Below are 6187 nucleotides of genomic sequence, written 5' to 3' on the forward strand. Positions count from 1 at the left end.
ATATATAAAAGCCTTTTCACACCAAAAGTGAAATGAATAAGCCTCAGGCTGAAGGAAATGTAAATGTACGTCCGTACAGTAGAATGCAGAAGAAGACATTTCAACACACTTCAGCAATAAAAAAAGACAATGTTTGTCTAGAGTAAATTTTTGCTTATTAGAACGGTTGAACTGGGTCATCGAAGGTCAGAAGCAAAGACATCGGTTAATAGAATGGGATTAAATACATAAAGGATATTTGTGTTGTTTAACATTTAATTATTGCAGGTTTGCGTCATATTCTGGGTTGCATTATTTTTATTCATTTTGAGGAATACTGAATCTGAGTGAGATGAATTAATGCATTTTCATATTTATTTTAGAACTACAGTAACATCTGATTTCTCTCAACATGGGACAGGAGAGCTGTCAGTCAATAAATTGGGGAAAAAAAGTAACTCAGATATTCTCTTGTAAATTAAAAAGTAATGCGTTACTTTACTAGTTACTTGAAAAAAGTAATCTGATTACGTAACTCATGTTACTTGTAAAGCGTTACCCCCCAACACTGTTTATTAGTGCTGTTACTATTACTCATCCTTAAGGTTATGGATTTTTCAAAACCACATAGTTACACCCACAGTTCCCTAGCACTGTAGCGTTGTCTCTTGCACAAGCAATCACGAGTCACAGTTTCTTCAGAAAATGTCAAATGCACTTAACTGGACGATTTCAGTATGAATTTTCCTTTAGTGAACTAAAAGCAATATAGCATGTTTTAATATTATGATTATGATATATAGATACATTAGATAGATGATAAAAAATCTGTGGAGTTTAGTTATGAATGAACCATTAAAACAATTAAATAAAATCATTATCTTATTTATCTTTATTTTGCCTTGTTAGCTGGAATAACTGTAGATATTATACCTTTGTATAGGTCCTTTTGAAACCTGTCTGTTTTTTTGTTTTAGTTTTTTAAATGAAGGGCAAATCTTGATGTGTCTTCTTAGCGGAATCACATCTGACTTTGTCATCCTGTCATATATCACACCATGACAAAACCACTCCACACCTCTTCTCTGCCGTGTCCCAGCGCTCTTTTGACAATCCGGAGGGACCTGGCTGAGGACCTGGAGTTTAGACACATGATGTGTACTGTGGAGCCCACAGTCCCAGCATGGCCTCTCGGATTTGTGCGCTGGGGCCTTGGGTTGATGCATCGATCTGGCCCTGAGCATTCCCCGATGAGTTTGCAGGCCATTTCCAGTACAGCCCCAAAGCCTTTGGAGGATTTCTGCCCGTCGGCAGTCAGCGCCACTCCATTCAGCCTTTCTAACAAACGACTGCTTGCCGCACTCCAAGGTAATAATTACTGTACTACTTCAGACTCTGATCGGTGGAGACCAATTGAGTCTCTCTTTCTTTTGTTGCATCTCAAATTTTGATTTGATTGAGTCCCACCACACATTGCAGCCCTCATTATGTCTGAACAATATGTATGTGATGAGGGTAGAGGAAGCGTGCAGTTTAGGAGGGGGGGAAAAGGGCATCCGATTAAATGCTGCAGACGTAAACTGTAAACTGGACCAGACAAGAAAGAACAGAGAAAGAGAGAGAAATAAAATGGCTCTGTTTCAAAACCCAGTGAACTGCCTATTGCCTACATAGGCAGCTGCCTTCTAAGACGGCATGCTGACTGTAGAACCTTATATGTGACTGATTTAGAACAAGTTTCTCTGTAAAGCATGTAAACTCACATTCATAATACTTATTGCAACTTGTAAGCACATGCATCTTTAAAGCACACGTTGAGATTTACACTGTGTGTTACTTATGTTGAAGAACAATTATGTTTATCTAAAAAGGAAACTACAGACATGCAGAGATGATAAGGTCATCATAACATGAAAATGAATATTTAATATTGCAGTGTTTATTATAAATGATTTTCGTGCATGTGACAAAATCAAGTCCCGCCGTACATGTTTTCTTATTCAAGAAGCCATTTCACTTGGGTATACGTCACAATAAGGAACAAAATAGCACATTTTATCACAATTTCAAACAAGCAAACCCCTCATGCCCACTTTAACATGTTGCTAAGCCAACAATGTTAAACTCTGATATGCATAAAATGCATAATATACAAATATCGGGTAAAACAGTAAATTTTTATGTATGATTTTTTTTATACTTCGTTATGAAATGCTATACATGTATACTCGTCCACAGCTCTTTTTTGGTAGAAAAGTCTTCATGTCGGAAGTGCACTTGCGCTGCTCTAAATTGCTGCCTACTATCTAGGCAGCTCACTAAGTTTTGTAACAGCGTGTCTGAGTGAGAGAGTGAGAGAGTGAGAGACAGTATAGCTCTGTCAGTACTGTAGATGTAATCAGGACGGTTATTAATCTCCAGGTTGACAGTGTAAGAAACAGCAGAAGAAAAGTCGCCCATTAGTATTGTTTTTTCTCTACCTGCACACCGCACGGGCACAATGCAGGAGTAATGCAGGAGAGCCTGGCTGTCTGCTGCCTTCCACCATCACTCTAAGGACGAGAGGTCAGAGAGAAAACAACCGCTGTGTAGACTCCAGCCGGAGCGGCCGCCATTGTCTCCTAGCCGCATATGAGAAAGTTCTCTCTGCGCCTTTTGTCCTTGTGTCAGCAGGCAGGACATTCTAAATTATTTTGCTCAGCTGCCTCCCTGAACTCTTGCTATGGCACGTCAACACACACATCATCCACACACACACACACACACACACACACATCGGAGACGTGAGTGTGTGCCTGCACTGCCCTAACATCCAGCACAGACCCTCAAAAACACTAATACACACACACATAACACACTAGCATAACATTGGCTAAGGATGGAACACGGCTCCGGTTTCTTGTTAGTGTATTGATTAGTTGTTTAATTGGTAATTACTGTTAAAGTGCACACTGTACCCTTGTTGTAGGGAAATTTTGATAACATATTTAGTCATTTGAGTTGGTTGAATCAAAATATTCTGATGAGACACAACAATGCATATTGACATAATTGGCTGTACATTGTTAAACCAATAAGCCACTTACAGTGATTTTACAATGGGATGTTTTTAAAACCCTTAAAGTGATTAAATACTCAGAGGTTGGCGAGTTTCTGGTTGCTACTTGACCGCGGTATCCGTTTTTATCAGGTGGTGGATCACTCTCTGTGCTCTGATTGGTTGTTTTCAAATTGCATCACTGCTTATTTGCAAATAGTATAGTTGAATTCGCCAACTTGCATTGAAAACGAATGACATCTGGTATGTTTCTGCAAATTGCTGTCAGTTTGAACAACCCTTAGCTGTGGTAAATTCAAATGCTGTATTGCTTTTACAAAATACTGGCAACAGCAATATGCTAAAAAAACAAACAAACAAAACAAAAAACAATGTTTCATAACTAGCAGAGCTGCACAATTTATTGTTCAAAGACTTTGATCTCAAATCAAACACCCATGCGATCTAATTCCTAAATAACAAATCAAATAATTTCAAAAATAATAATATTTTATTATAATAAATATCTATTTTATAATAATATAAAATAAAAATGTTATGCAACTTTACTTTCATATTTTTGATTTACATAAATATTTACACATTTTGATTAACATATTTTCTATTTTTTGTTTATTGTTTTTTTTTTTAATTTTTTAAATAGACTGAAGGAAGCTCTTTTTTTTTAGTAGCCTAATATTTAGGTTTGGTAAATCCCTGAAATAAACATTTTCCATCAAAATAGTGAGAGTATCATGATCTCTATTCTTAGCAAGCAAGCAAGCAATCATCATTTTGTCAACCTATCAATACTGTGCCCGCAATTGCATTGCATTGCATTTTATTCTGCTTGTCTGAAACATGCACATGCACAAACATAAACATGTAAATCTGCCATTCCCATTCTCATTGTCCATGAAAAAGCATTAGGCTTTATTATCATATGTGTAGACCATCACTGTAACGGTTAATTCCTCACCCGGTGAAGTTTGGCTCCAGTGTGAGCTATATAAGTACTCATTAAAGAGGTTGATGAAATAGTCCTTAAACGCATGACATTACACCTTAAATGTGTTTTCCTCACTTCAGCCGCTAATCCGTGCTGTGGTTAACAACAGCCGTTTATCTAAATGGATTTCAACTGATTAACCATTTAAGTAATAATGATCAGGGCAGTGTAGACGGCTAATTTGATAGGAATGTGTTTCTAAGGTTGTTTATTTAGACACACACGCAGAGTGAGATTGTCTGGTTCCTCAGGACTGGGGTTAGGGGTTTGTCCAGTCACGTGACGTGCTGTTTTTTAACCTTCTGCCTGCAGACTTCGCTGTCAGCTTCCATCATTTCAACTGAGCTTGGCAGAGATTTCATGAGATTTTTTTTTCTTCCATTCTGTCTTTCTCGATGGAAGCACATGCTTTGGAGAAAAATGTGGTCTGTAATGCTTTAAATCACAATATCTTCATTTGCTAGTTGTTCTTTTCTCCTTGAACGGAGTAACAGGTCTGGTTCTGTTCACGCTCAGATGAACCATATAGAAACAAAGAATAAGAATCTATAGTATAAAAAGAGAAGAGAAATGCAGTTTTCCTCTTTTTCCTTTGGTTTAATTGTGGAGCAACTCATTTTCGCAGATCTAACTGGCTACACATCAGCACATCTCATTTTCAAATATTGTTTTTGCTATTATATTCTCTTGATTTAGATTAGAAGATGAGGGCTTCCCACATTACTAATCTCAGACATAAAATATTATCTATTGATATCATGAGAATTTACTTTTATGTCTTTGTTGCCATAATTGTTGCAACATGGATCCTCCTGTATCCAAGAATACAGCTATAATGTATGTTTTACATATCAGCAAACAGCCACAATCCTTTGATTAAAGGAAAAGTTCACACAAAATTAAAAATGTTGTCATTATTTACTCACCCTCATGTCCTTCCAGACCCGATTGCGGTTATTTTCAATAACTTATGTGAGGAAAAAGAATTTAAGATGCCTTCCATGTCAACTTCAGCTTAGAAAATCTCATTCTCCATGCGTCGTTTTTAAATGTTACTAAATATTATTAATTTTAGTTCGCTTCAAGCAGGATTCATTGAATTGGTTAATAGGTTAATTGAAATAAAATTATTTTACTGAAGTAAAATAAAATATTAAAAACTTAAATGTATTTCAGCTAGTTGCCAAGACAACATTTCTCATTTTCGGTTAGTTTAACTTGAAGTACTACAATAACTAAAACAAAAAAATAAAACATAATAACAACAATAATTAATTAATAAAAATGACAAAACCACACAATTAAAATACTAAAAATGTAACTGAAAAATTTAAGTGAAAACAGAAAATGTAACAAAATCTAAAAAAAAAATAATTAATTGTTTTATGGATTTTATTTTGGTCTTTTTTGTCAAATTGAAATAAAATAAACATTAACAGAAATAAAATAAAATATAAATAACATAAACTTATTTTATTTCAGCTAGTTGCCAAGGCAAGATTTCTTATTTTCATTTAGTTTAACTAGAAGTACTAAAATAACTCAAACTAAAATAAATAAATAAATTAATTAATAAATTAATTATTAAAAATGACAAAAACACACAACAAAATAACAAAATGTTTTACTAAAATTAAAGTGAAAACAGAAAATGTAACAATAAAATATAATTCAAAATATTCATTTTTGAAAAAAGTATTGTTTTTATGGTGCTTTTTGTCTTCTTAGGAGCAGTCACTGTCTCTATAAACATTAAATGGAAGAGAGCTGCATGTCACTCCTTTATGAAGGAACAAAATTAAGGTGAGTAAATAATAACAATACATTTTGTTTTCAAATGAACTCTTCCTTTAACAGAAAATGGCAACGAGACTCCAAGAGGCTCTAATCAGTCAGAGCTTGTGATTTCCGCAGGACGGGCTTAAAGAGGGAATAACGGGCTAAAACGAGAGTGGGTGAACGAAAGCGAGAGAAATGAAAGGTTTGGTTTCACATTATATGATGATGTGTAGCCAAGTCCCTTTATGGTCTCGGCCTAACGTCCTAATGGGGACAAGCTCACAGTGGATGAAGCCCACAGAGGATAAGATACTAAATCTCGCAATAAAAGCAATGTGATTTACAGTAAATTCCAGCAGGCTGACAGCGCCACAGCTGAGGGC

Source organism: Sinocyclocheilus grahami, unplaced genomic scaffold (genome assembly GCF_001515645.1).
Source record: "Sinocyclocheilus grahami isolate Dianchi unplaced genomic scaffold, SAMN03320097.WGS_v1.1 scaffold289.1, whole genome shotgun sequence".
NCBI lineage: Eukaryota > Metazoa > Chordata > Actinopteri > Cypriniformes > Cyprinidae > Sinocyclocheilus > Sinocyclocheilus grahami.